Genomic DNA, 14,749 nt, shown 5'->3' with positions numbered 1-14,749 from the left:
AAATTCTCAACCTTACCACGTCTACAAAATCTTCACTCGAAAAGTTGAAGAGACGACAGATGTGAAGTTTGATGAATCTAATGGTTCGCAAGTCGAACAACTGCCAAATGATGTAGGAGATAAGGAACCTTCAGAAGCCATCCAAGATCTATCTATCATCAAGATTCATCGCATGGAGGTGAAGGAAAATACTTCATCAACTCAAGTGGAAGCTCCTACTTCGCGCCAATGTGAACCACAAAATGACATGGAGGCATCCACAAGTGGTACACGACATGATGAAGAAGAGGAAGAAGTACATCATGATGATCCACCTCAACCTTCCTCAGCACCACCTCAAGGAGATGACACCGTCAACGACAACGAGCAAGAAGATGACGATGAAGAAGCTCCACCGCCCAACAAGAATAAGCTGTCATGAGTTCGAGAAAGAGTGGACAAATATCATTCGTTGAATCAAATCTTCGGTAACATATAAACCGGGAGAATCACTCCCTCTAAATCCCGTTTAGCTAACTTTTGTGAGCATAATTCATTTATCTCTTACATTGAGCCTATGAAGGTAGAAGAAGCCCTTCAAGACTGGGATTGGGTGATTGCCATGCACGAAGAGCTACACAACTTCGAGAGCAATCAAGTGTGGACACTTGTTGAAAATACCAAGGACGAGCACAATATCATTGGTACAAAATGGGTGTTTCTAAACAAGAAAGATGAAGATGGTCAAGTTGTATGCAACAAGGCGCGTCTTGTAGCCCAAGGATACATGCAAGTCGAAGGTATGGACTATGGTGAGACTAATGCCCTCGTTGCTAGACTTGAAGCCATACGTTTTCTTCTCGCTTATGCCAATCACCATGATATTACTCGTTACCAAATGGATATCAAAAGTGCTTTCCTAAATGGTGAAATTGAGGAGGAGGTTTATGTCAAACAACCTCCCGGCTTTGTGAACCCTAAGAAACCTAATCATGTTTACATACTTCGTAAAGCTTTATATGGTCTTAAACAAGCCCCCAAAGCTTGGTACAAATGCCTAACAAAGTTACTCATTAAAAAGGGTTTTGAGATTGCTAAAATTGACATAACCTTATTCACTAAAAGAGTTAATGGTGAACTATTTGTGTGCCAGATATATGTGGATCATATTATCTTTGGTTCTACTAACCCACATTTTAGTGAGAAATTTGGAAGGTTGATGTTAGAGAAGTATGAGATGTCTATGATGTGTGAGCAGAAATTCTTCCTTGGTTTGAAAATAAAACAATCGAGATAAGGTATGTTTACCTCTCAAACCAAGTACACCAAGGACTTAATCAAGAAGTTCAACATGCAAGAGTGCAAAGGTATGAGAACCAACATGCCTACTAGTGGACATGTTGACCTCACTAAGGAGGACAAACTGGTTGATCAAAGGGTTTATCGATCAATGTTCGGTTCATTGCGATATCTAAGTGCCTCCCGCCCCGATATCATCTTGAGTGTTTGCATATGTGCCCGATATCAAGTGGAACCGACAGAGTGTCATCTATTGGCTGTGAAAAGAATTGTCATATACCTGATACATACACCAAACATTGGCATATGGTATCCCAAGGGATCTTCTTTTAACCTTGTTGGCTATTACTCCTCGGACTATGCCAGAGGCAAGGTTTGATAGAAATCCACCTCAGGTACATGTTAATTTCTTGGGAGATCTCTTGTGTCTTGGTCATCCAAGAAACAAACCTCGATATCTTTATGTATTGCCGAAGCGGAATACATTGCCACCGGATCATGCAGTGCGCAATTACTATGGATGACTCAAACTCTTAAGGATTATGGCATCCATGTGAGACATGTTCCGTTATTGTGTGACAATGGAAGTGCTATTAAAATTTCCTATAATCCTATGCAACATTCTCAAACTAAACATATACAAGTGCAACATCATTTCATTCGTGATCTTGTTGGGAAAAGAGATATAGATCTCAAGCATGCTCGTACCGACAAACAATTAGCCGATATCTTTACCAAACCACTTGATGAGAAAGTATTTTGTCATTTGAGGAGTGAGTTGAACATCATTGATGCTTCAAACTTGATCTAGACTCACTTGGATGCATGTGATGGCATGATCTTGATTGTCTATTCCATGATGCCATTTATATGACACTATCTTATATCTTGGAAAACTATGCTCCCTTGTATTACATCTAACCTTTCGTAGTTACTTTGGAGAACTACACTCCACAAGGTTTCCATCAACTCACATCAAAAGCAATCTTGTCGTAGGCAAGTATCAACAACCCCTTCTTCGGAGATGTAGTAAGAAGACAACAAAATCATATCTTTGACAACTATTTGATGACTAACCAATGGAGGTGAAAAGAGAACCACAAAATGACAAGGATAGCTCCCAACTCAAGATGGTCATCATCAACTTTGAGCATCCATGACAAGTTCACCTACATGCCACGTCATCGACATCATTCCAAGGTACGTACTCATATCCTCGATAAAGCTTTGCACCAAGTCATGAGGTAAAGCAAATCAAGTGATATGAAGACATTAAAAAGCTTAACCGAAAAATGGTAACCCCATTTTTTGCTTAACGATGCGTATGACCTATGATCAAGCATTGTTGCTTGACTCCTCAAGTCAATATACTCTAACATAGGTGACCTAGTCACTGCCCTACATCTAGATGGCGATTCCTCTATGGTTCACATTTGTCTTTGCATACTTTCTCGTAACCATTCAACTCTCATGTATATGTATGTATATTAAAAAATGTTTTCTCTTGTCTTTTCTTTTTCTTTTTGGAAGTGTGTGGATAATTTCTTTCTTTTTAAGTTTAGAAGTTGATTTTCACCGCAACTCGGTCTCACCGGTGTGGGAAACTCGGTCTAACCGATTTCTCCTAGAGGCCTCCTATCATTCTCGGTTCTATCGAACCATAGTGCCTCGGTTACTTCAAAATTTATCACTGCTTATGATTTTCAGATATTTCTGGACTTTTGCCTAAAGAGGGGAGAAAGATTTTCAATGATCCTAAGTTTGATTACCTCCTAAGATCTTATTTAACATTTCCACTTATGCCAAAGGTGCATATAATCATGATTCTCATAATTTTCGAGGGGGACACAACTTCTCAATGGGGATAAATATTCAGTGATCCCATAATATAAGATGGTGAAACAACTAGGATCCCTAACCTAGGGGGATATAGTTCAAGGAACTATTAACAAACTCTTAAGGGGGAGAAAAGTCAAATTCAAGGAACCCTTATCAAAGAGAGAAGAATCAAGGATCCGTTTATCTCAATGAGCCCTTACCCTGTGACCTTTTTGGAAATTAATGCCAAAGGGGGAGAAATATTCAAGCTTCCAAGAAGCTTCAACCAAAGGGGGAGATATATCAAAGCCTCTAGCACTAGAATAGAAGATCTGCCAAAGGGGAGATATGTCAAACCTTGCATACTCAGGAACTTGTCTTACCCTACCTACTCCCAATATCTACATGTTATGATTCAGGGGGAGAGGAAATTCTTACATATTTCTTCCTTAGGGGAGAAAGTTCTAAATTCTCTTGGATACATATCTGTCATCAAATCCTACTTTCAACATGTCTTCAATACCTTGGTAGTTTTGAAGCTCTTTGCATCTTTACAATAGAGTACTCTTGTGTTATCTAACATCTATTTTCCCAAGTGTACTCCTACTGCTAAGACGCTCAAGAACCTCAAGGTAAGTATATGCATCATATCCTTGTTCATGATGATCTCTTGTCTCTTGCACATATTGTTTGCAAGAGTGAGTCTTGGACATGGAAGTTTTTCATTCACATATGTTTCATGCATATAGCCAAGATTTATTTGACTTGGTTTGTCCTTCTACCATGTGTGTGCCCATGTAGTCCAAAGCAATTATACTTTAAAAAAGGAATGGCACACATTTAAGGGGAGCTTGTACTAGTCATGTATCCTTGAAAGCTGTCATATTCTAATGCCTATCTTTAATTGAAGCTTTGATTGTATGTTGTCATCAATTATCAAAAAGGGGGAGACTGAAAGCACGTATGCTCCCTTGGGGGTTTTCATAATTCATGACAACATACATTGTATCTTGGACTAACACTTTTACCTAGTATATTTACGGTATAGTCCACAGAGAGCATTGGCCAAAAGTTTGTGAGGAGAAGCTCCATGATGAAGGAAAGGAACAACATTGGCTCAAGCTTCAAGAAAGAGGACTCTACATTTTACTTTTGTGAGAAATCACTTTGAGTCCATAGGAAAGCGAATACTACTAAAAGGGGGTGAGGTTCTATGATGAATTGGTTGCTCAAGTGCTTAGATATAGCCACCAAAAATATTCACTCATTCTCCCACAAAATATCTGTGTCCAAAGCCAAACCAGCAAAATCGGTGCCACCAACTTTTTCCACTCGGCCCTACCGATTTTCTACCATACAGATCCTTTGCCAAACCCAACCATCTCGGTACCACCAACTTTTATATCGGTGCCACAAAGATCGACCAACTTTCTGGTGTCTCAGTTACAAGAATCAGAATTTCCGAGATTGGAATCGGTCTCACCGAGATTTGGAATCTGCTCTAGGTCATTGTATCGGTACCACTGAGATTCATATATCGGTCTCACCAAGAATTCAGAAGTTGCCACATTTTGTGCAACTCAGTACCACCTAGATTCATTTCAGTGTCACCGAGTTGGGAAATAATGTTGTAACGGTTGGATTTTGGGGGATGCCTATATATAGCCTCCGCCTCCTCTCATTTGCACTGGAAGCACTCAGGACACACTTACACTTGTGAGATACATTTTTCCGAGAGAGAGCCAAGTGTGTATGTGTGCTCTGAGTGCTTCCTGTGCAAATGAGAGGTTGTGGACGGGTATACATAGGCATCTCCAAAAATCCAACCGTTACAACATTATTGTCCAACTCGGTGAAATTGAAATGAATCTCGGTGGCACGAAGTTGCACAAAATGTGGCTAGTTTTGAATTCTCGGTGAGACCGATACAAGAATCTCGGTGGTACTGATATGGTGACCTAGGGCAGTTTCCAAATCTCGGTGAGACCGATTTTAAAACTCGGAAATTATGATTCTTGAAATCAACAAACTAGAAAGTTGGTCACTAATTTTCAGTGGCACCAAAGTGGAAGTTGGTGGTACCGAGATTCTAGGGTTTGACATAGGTTGTGCCTTTGTAAATTTTGGTAGGGTCGAGTGGAAATGGTTGGTGGCACTGATTTTGATGTTTAGGCTTTGGACAGAGAATATTGTGGGAGAATGGCTCAGTATTTTTGATGTCTAATTCTAAGCACTTGAGCAACTGATTCATCATAGATACCTGACCCCCTTTTAATAGTATTGGCTTTCCTATAGACTCAAATGTGATTTCTCACGAATATAAAATGTAGAGTCTTATAGCTTGAAGCTTGGCCAATCCTATGACTTTTCTTGCATCAAGGGGTTTCTCCTTACAATACTTTATCCAATGCATATTTGAACTTTTCTGAAGTATACTTAGATATTATGATTACTTCAATGATACATATGTTGTTATTAATCACCAAAATCACCTTAGGGAGCAATTGTGATTATAGGATTCAATCAATCCTATATGTAGTTCCCTTTGTTTATTGGTATGTTACTTGCCCGAGATTTGATCGTCGATATATCGATACCTAGTTCAATATCATTACCGGCAAGTCTCTTTACACGTTACGTAATACAAGATCCCATGTCTAACTCCTTAGTCACATTGCTTGCAAGCTTCTTGTGATGTTGTATTACTAAGAGGGCCCAGAGATACCTCTCTGTCATACAAAGTGACAAATCTCAGTCTCGATCCATGCCAACCCAAGAGACACCCTCAAAGATACCTGTAGAGCACCTTTATGATCACCCAGTTATGAAGTGATGTTTGGTACACACAAGGTATTCCTCTGGTTTTTGGGAGTTGCATGATCTTATGGTCTTAGGAACAGAGACTTTACATGAAGAAAGTAGTAGCAACAAACTAAGTGATACGATCAAATGCTTTGCTTACGGTTGGGTTTTGTACACCACATCATTCTCCTAATGATGTGATCCCATTATAAAACACAACTCATGTATATGGTTAGGAAACATTAACCATCTTCGATCAACGAGCTAGTCTAGTAGAGGCGCACTAGGGACACGGTGTTGTTTAAGTTTCCATTCAATGCAATTCTAGCATGGATAATAAATGTTTATCATGAACAGGGAAATATGATAATAACCAAATTATTATTGTCTCTAGGGCATATTTCCAACTGTCTCCCACTTGATCTAGAGTCAATAATCTATTTCACATCGCCATGTGATTCACACCCAATGAGTTATCGGGTTCAATCATGTTTGGTTTGTGAGAGAGGTTTTAGTCAATGGGTCTGCAACATTCAGATCCATATGTACTTTGAAAATCCATATGTCATACTATATATGTTGCTATCACGCTCCACTTTGAGCTATTCCAAGTGACTTATCCATTATACGTATCCGGTTGGCTACTCAGAGTCATCCGGATTGATGTCAAAGCTTGCATCGACATAACCCTTTGCGACGAACTCTTTATCACCTCCATTACTGAGAAACATTTCCTTAGTCCTCTTTAGGTACCTAAGGATACTTTTGACCATTGTCCAGTGTTCCACTCCCGGATCACTATTTTACCCCCTTGCAAGACTCATGGCAAGGCACAAATCAGGTATGGTAGATAGCATGGCATACATTACATAGCCTATGGCTGAGGCATAGGGGACGACCCTGGTCCTTTCTACTTCTTCTGCCGTGGTTGAGATTTGAGTCTTACTCAACTTCACACCTTACAGTACAGACAAGAACTGCTTCTTTGACTGATCCATTTTGAAATCCTTCAAAATCTTGTCAAGGTATGCGCTTTGTTAAAGTCTTACAAGGCGTCTTGATCTATCTCTATAGATATTGATGCACAATATTTAAGCAGCTTTATCTAGGTCTTCCTTTGAAAAACTACTTACAAATAACCCTTTATGCTTTCTAGAAATTCTACATCATTTTCGATTAACAATATGTCATCCACATATACTTATCAGACATGTTATAGTTCTCCCACTCACTTCCTTGTAAATACAAGTTCTTCATAAACTTTGTATAAACCCACGAGCTTTCATCACCTCATCAAAGCGCATATTCCAACTTCGAGATGCTTGTACTAGTCCATAGAAGGATCATTGGAGCTTGCATTGCTTTTAGCATCCTTAGGATCAACAAAACCTTCTGGTCGTATCACATACAACCTTTCCTTAAGGAAACCATGAAGGAAACGATGTTTTGACATCCATTTGCCAGATTTCATAATCGAAAAATGCACCAACTGCTAACATAATCATAATAGACTTTAGCATCGCTATGGGTGAGAAAGTCTCATCATAGTCAACTGCTTAAACTTGTCAACAACCCCTTTGCGACAAGTCGAGATTTATAGATAGTGAAATTACTATCAACGTTTGTCTTCTTAAAGATCCATTTAACCTCAATGGCGTGTCCGCCATCACACAAGTATACTAAAGTCCATACTTGGTCAACATACATGGATCCTATCTCGTATTACATGGCCTCTAGCCATTTTTCACAATCTGAGCCCATCATCACTTCCTCATAGTTTGTAGGCTCATCGTTGTCTAACATCATGACTTCCAAGACATGATCATGGGATAGTACGTGTCCTCGTCGTCCTACGAGGTTTGGTAGTAACTTGGTCTGAAGTTTCATGATCATCATCATTAGCTTCCTCTTCAATTGTTTACGCCTAACAGGAACACCTTTCCGTGTTGCGCTACTTTTCCAATTCAAGTAAAGGTCCGATAACCTTATCAAGTTCTACCTTCCTCCCACTCACTTATTTTGAGGGAACCTCCTTCTATGTAAAGGATCCTTTCTTGGCAACAAAGACCTTGCCTTCAGATCTGTGATAGAAGGAATAACCAATTGTTGCTTTAGGGTATCTTATGAAGATACACTTTTCCAATTTGGGTTCGAGCTTATCACACATAAGTGTCGCATCCCCAAACTTTAAGAAATGACAACTTAGGTTTCTTCCCAAACCATAGTTCATACGATGTCATCTCAACAAATTTATATGGTGCCCTATTTAAAGTGAATGTAGTTTAACCCCAGAATGTGTCACGACCAAGATGCGACCCTATCCTCAATTTGGCACGAGGGCCTCGTCAGGGATAGAAGCGCATCTCGTCGTGTCGCAAGAATGGATATCGTCACAAGTACATCTACTGAACAGAAGAGATATATATAGAGTTGTCTTACACTCGCCACAAGCTACATCAGAGTCACATCAGTACATTACATAATCATCAAGAGTAAGAGCAGGGTCCGACTACGGATGAAAACAAACGAGAAAATAAGAACGACGTCCATCCTTGCTATCCCAGGCTGCCGGCCTGGAACCCATCCTAGATCGATGAAGAAGAAGAAAACAAAGCAACTCCAAATGAACAATCAACGCGCTCGCGTCAAGTACCCTTTACCTGTACCTGCAAATGGTGTTGTAGTAATCTGTGAGCCACAGGGGACTCAACAATCTCATTTCCAAAGGTATCGAGACTAGCAAAGCTTAACGAGTGAGTCATGGTTAGGTGGTGAGGTTGCAGCAGCGGCTAAGCATATATTTATGGTGGCTAACTTACGAGTACAAGAAATAAGAGAGGGAAGATCTACGCATAACGGACGTGAACTACTGATGATCAAATGAATGATCCTGAACACCTACCTACGTCAGACATAACCCCACCGTGTCCTCGATCGGAGAAAGAACTCACGACAGAGACAGTCACGGTTACGCACACAGTTGGCATATTTTTAATTAAATTAACTTCAAGTTATCTAGAACCAGTGTTAAACAAAGTGTTAACTTCAAGCTGTCACAACTCTCCTACACTACAAGAGGATCTCGCTCCGAGATCCAAGAATGAAAAGGGTGAGAGGAAGAGAAAGAACAAGAGGTAAAAACTTAGTCGCTTCTTTGACAAACAAGTGAAACCAACGATCCTTGAAGGTAGCAAAGAGATGAGGAATGATATGAGAAAGAAGCAAGAATTCACGGAAAATTTCGGCAGCACTTCGGTAGGAAAATGGGACAAAAAATTTGATAAGATGGAAGAAATAGACAATATTCATAACAAACAATTAAATAGAACAAGGGAATACCATGATCTTGATAGAACAACAAGATAGACCCAAAAGAGCAACATCACAAAGCCTCCGGAACAATAGAATAGGAACTAGCTCAAGCGGAAGAAGAGAATGAAGAAAAGAATGACAACTATCATCACAATAGAATTAAAGAGCCTCTGGACAGAGAATTGACATAGTAGTTGGAAAACCAACAACGAAAAGAACAAGATAGTAGTGGGCTTATGAAAATCATCTCAAACAAATATGAGGTGACAACCAACCACTAAAAGAAACAAGGATAGTTGAAAGCAAAGATAAGAAAACTTCATACACCAAGAGGTACATTGAGAACTAGGATTGATGGGAAGCACCATGATAGCAACAATCCATAGGAAAAGCTTTAGGTGAATCCAAACCAAGATAGCTCAATGAAGAAATCATGGGTTGAAATATCTCATGACCATAGAATTAGTGGGTTTAATTATCTCATACTTGAGAGGAAAACTCTTCGAGGCTCCTACACTAACAAGAATGCTATAATACCACCTCAAAGGATAAAGGAAGAACAATTGCACATATAAATGCAAGAGAAAGGATACTTGAGGTTCTCCAACAAGAATCTTGAAGAACACTTGAGAATGGATTGAAACCTTGATGAACCACCATGAAGGACCTCCGTATAAAAATGAATGAAGCAAAGATATGAAGGTAGAAAATAATAAGATTATGACTTTGCCAAGATTTAGATGAAGCTTCACAAAGAGATAGTTGATAAAACTTGGAACTCCGGAAAAGAAAAGATAAGAACACTTTGAGAAAAAGGAATTGACACCGTGAGCCACTCCGGAAGAAGAATTCAGATTATTATGAACAAGAATAAGAATTATAATATGCTCATCCTTCCTAAAATTAAATTGATGACAAGCAATGGATTTAGCATACAACTTATTCTTCTTGAAGGAAACTTGAAGAGAGAGATAGATATGCACCACATGAAGTAAAAATTAAGGAAGCACCGGTAAGAATTCACAACTCAATGGGAATTCCAAGAATGCATGGAAACACATGAGAATGAAGAGATCATGATCCACCTAACAAAAAACTTGAATAAGGCACCGGAATAATCGAGAGACGAACGAATAGGCAACAATTGAGAAGATTTGAGGATAAAAGCTGAAAGCTGAGAACGAAGAATCTTCTGAAATGATGGCCTTCGGAGGAATGAGAAATAAAAAACAACTCAGAACTACACCGGATAGCAAGAAATGGATTCTCATGATTGGAATAATTCAAGACGATGCCAGAAGGCTGAAACGAAGAATCATGAAGAGAATGGACCAAGATTTACGAGGAACACTCATTCGGTCTACCAAGTTGAAAAAGATGACGAGAAACAACACCAAGGATAATGAGACACTCCGGAATAAAGAAGAATGCAAGGTTGAGCCAATATGAGAATTCACTCAAATAGATCTTGAAGAAGTAATATGACTAATGGAAATCATTCTTATGTCATAGTTGAAAAGAATTAAAGATCTCCAGAAGATTACAAGAGCTATAACAGAGCCTGGGAAAAACATGTGGGTTATGGGCCCACTCAAAGAAACCACCGTTAGAAAAGATTGCTAGAAAGATTGATATTGCACCGGTATGAAGAGGACTAGATGATATTAGCACCTCGAAATAATTAAAATAATTGAAAACACGAAACTTCCGAGATATCTTCAACACCCTGGATAGAAAAAAGAGGAATGAATAACCAAAATAGGTTGACAAGAAACTCCAACATAGGAAGAATTACAAGGATGAAAAGGATATGATGAACACGGCTAGCTGAATTAAATTCACCAGTAAGGATGACAAGAATGAAAGAATATGACATGAAGCTCCTGAGAATCTTCACGATGAATCATCGGTTACGAAAGAAAGAAGAGATAGCGGAAACATCACTGAAATGAAATGCAGTTGGATGAAATCCAATCACTGAAGAAAAAGGGCGGGAGGGCGGGGAAAAACAAAGACAACTTGGGACGGATGAGATGAACTCCTGAATAAAATGAGAGAACGATCTTGCAAAATTACAGAGGATAGAATTCACTAGAGAAGAAGCACACCGGTTGGAAAGAATTGACAAGACGACTCCGGTTGACAAGAACTGATAAGACAACTGATTGAGCAAAGAATTTGCACTGTCATATGAATATGAGAACACTGCTTAGAAAAGATCTGAAGTCACCGCTTGACATCGAAGAAACTTGAATTACCATAATCAACAAAACAAAGGGTAAGGCTTACAATTAGCCAGAACAAACTCATGAGAAAGATTTCGTCTGATATTGTCGTGGACAGGATCGCACGGGCTCGATTTTACAGTAGCCATCAAGTGCAAGGCAGTGCACCCGACATACGAAGCGTCCCCGAGTCGTAGCAAGCTACAAACACTCTTTAAGACACAACGAGTACCACTGTAAGTCGACCGTGAACAAACGAATCCACTAGATGTCAAACCCCAACCTAACATCATGCATTTGTTGGAAGATTGTCTTATAAGCAACTAGTTGAATTCCCACCTATGAATTCCGGACATATCTGGTCATGTAATCTGGTACACAGATACAAGGAGTAATAAACACACAACTCCTATACTAACCCGTCACCTGTATCACATCCGTCAAGACACAACCAGAATCTCGGACCTTCATCTACAACACACCCTCGTGATCACAACGATACAAAGTATGGCAGTACCCCCGAACAATCTGCACCAGTACTGGGGACATCGGGGTTATCTCGCCACTACTAGTATTGAAGCAATTACGAACATCCTTCGTTCTGAGATACTAAGAAATCTGAATGATAACGATGTGCTCAAGAATCCGCTGGAGCTCTACTCCCGTGAGACTTAAAGCAGATAGGAGGCACCAAGACAGAACTCCGTCACATCGGCATCATATAGATTCCAAGAATATCCGTGTGATCCTAAAAAACTTTTGAGTGAGAATAGGAGTAGAGCTCACCAGAGCATAGAAGAGGAGAAAAAAGAATCCTACTCTCCGATATATAACTAGACTCAAAGCAGTTTTTCACTAGACCCGACTCGGCCAAGTTCGATCAATCAAGGGGGCTCCTAGGTCGGTACTGCTCTGATACCAACTTGTCACGCCCAAGATGCGACCCTATCCTCAATTTGGCACAAGGGCCTCGTTAGGGATAAAAGCGCATCTCGTCGTGTCGCAAGAATGGGTATCGTCACAAGTACATGTACTGAATAGAAGAGATATATATATATAGAGTTGGCTTACACTCGCCACAAGCTACATCAGAGTCACATCAGTACATTACATAATCATCAAGAGTAAGAGCAGGGTCCGACTACGGACGAAAACAAACGAGAAAATAAGAACGACGTCCATCCTTGCTATCCCAGGCCGCCGGCCTGGAACCCATCCTAGATTGATGAAGAAGAAGAAGAAGAAGCAACTCCAAATGAACAATCAACGCGCTCGCGTCAAGTACCCTTTACCTGTACCTGCAAGTGGTGTTGTAGTAATCTGTGAGCCACAGGGGACTCAGCAATCTCATTTCCAAAGGTATCGAGACTAGCAAAGCTTAACGAGTGAGGCATGGTTAAGTGGTGAGGTTGCAGCAGCGGCTAAGCATATATTTATGGTGGCTAACTTACGAGTACAAGAAATAAGAGAGGTAAGATCTACGCATAACGGACGTGAACTACTGATGATCAAATGAATGATCCTGAACACCTACCTAAGTCAGACATAACCCCACCGTGTCCTCGATCGGAGAAAGAACTCACGACAGAGACAGTCACGGTTACGCACACAGTTGGCATATTTTTAATTAAATTAACTTCAAGTTATCTAGAACCAGTGTTAAACAAAGTCTCCACGTTGCCACATAACCGCGGGCACGGCTTTCCGAAAGATTTAACCCTGCAGGGGTGCTCCAACTAGTCCATCACAAATTACCACAAGCCGCATAGAAATCGTCAATCACGAAGCTCGCGATCTCGTCGGATTCCCTAGTGGAAAACCTCAACTCTAAGATTACCCAAAGCATCACCGGAATCCTGATGCACAAGATATCTCGTCAAAGGTAAAACTAATCCAGCAAGGCCACCCGACGTGTCGACCTACCCGATAGGAGCCGCGTATCTCGTTCTCAGGACACGACGGATGGAACTAGCTACGAGTGCCAAACCTCGAGTTTCCTCGCGGTGGCCCTGCAGGCAGACCGTTTGGGACCAACACCATCAGCACTGCCCCCCTGTTTATGTAAAATTACTCCTCGGGTAGCGCTAACTCCCTATGCATTACAGTATTATCAAAATTATTATGTTGGGCAAATGTAAAACCAATGTTGGGCCTTGCCAGACCAGCTTTAATCTCAAACGAATTATCAAGGGGGTCCCCATAATAACCCCGATCGTGTTAGGAGCGCTCAATTATGGAACATAACACCCGTAGCCGAAACTAAGGGGGCAAAGGTGGAACAAAACACCAGGCTAGAAAGGCCGAGCCTTCCACCTTTTACCAAGTATATAGGTCCATTATATTAAATAGCATTAATATGGTGATATGACAAGGGACCCATGTTATTACATGGAAGCAACTGCACTTGCAACTAGCAACACTAACAACATGGTTAAGCAAGCAGTAACATAGCCAATCAGTGGTTTGCTAGGTCGAACAGGTTGAAGGTTTCATGGCATTGTTGAGAGGTTGATATTTAACATGTGGTAGGCAACGAGACATAAGCGAGAGAAGCGATAAAACTAGCATGGCAATGATAGTAATGGTATCTGGGGAAATGGTCATCTTGCCTGAGATCCCGCTTGGAAGAAGAACGCCTCCGTGAAGCAGACGAACCGATGTAGTCGAACGGTCCTCACATCCGGCACGCTTGCGGAACTCTATCGAGACGGAGGAAACCGAAACAAGCATCAACACACGATATACACCACATGATGCAAGACACATATGATGCATGAACGGTCTAATGCAAGGCATGACAATCACAACAATCAAACACTACACATTAAGTGAAGCTCGACATGCAACGAGTTGCATATCGACGAAACTCCACGTTTAATTGTTTAGTTCACTCTCGTTTAGGAACACGGCAATATTAAATGTTGTTAACATGGCACGGGGTGAAGCACAAGCTAAACTACCTATCTAGGCATTTTAAATGAGGCCGGAAACAACTTATAGCATCTGCGAGATGACACCACGCGTTAAATTCTGATTCTGTCCAGATTTGTCCTAACCACATTTTAAGTTTGTTAAACAGCAAAACAAAGTGGAGCACGTGATTCTACTCGTCGTACTGGACCATTTACATATATGGCACATCTCCAACAGAGCTACGGACAAATAGTTACGACATAAACCGTTTCAACACGTCGACATGCAAACCGACACAAACAGCACGCTAACAGCCTTAAACATGCATGAGAGACGGAAATTGTTAATATACATGAAATTCTAGTCAAAATACATATTTAAATCACTCCGATCTGATGCAC

The sequence above is a fragment of the Hordeum vulgare genome, chromosome 7H (genome assembly GCF_904849725.1).
Source record: "Hordeum vulgare subsp. vulgare chromosome 7H, MorexV3_pseudomolecules_assembly, whole genome shotgun sequence".
Taxonomy (NCBI): domain Eukaryota; kingdom Viridiplantae; phylum Streptophyta; class Magnoliopsida; order Poales; family Poaceae; genus Hordeum; species Hordeum vulgare.
Note: the sequence above shows the minus strand (reverse complement) of the source record.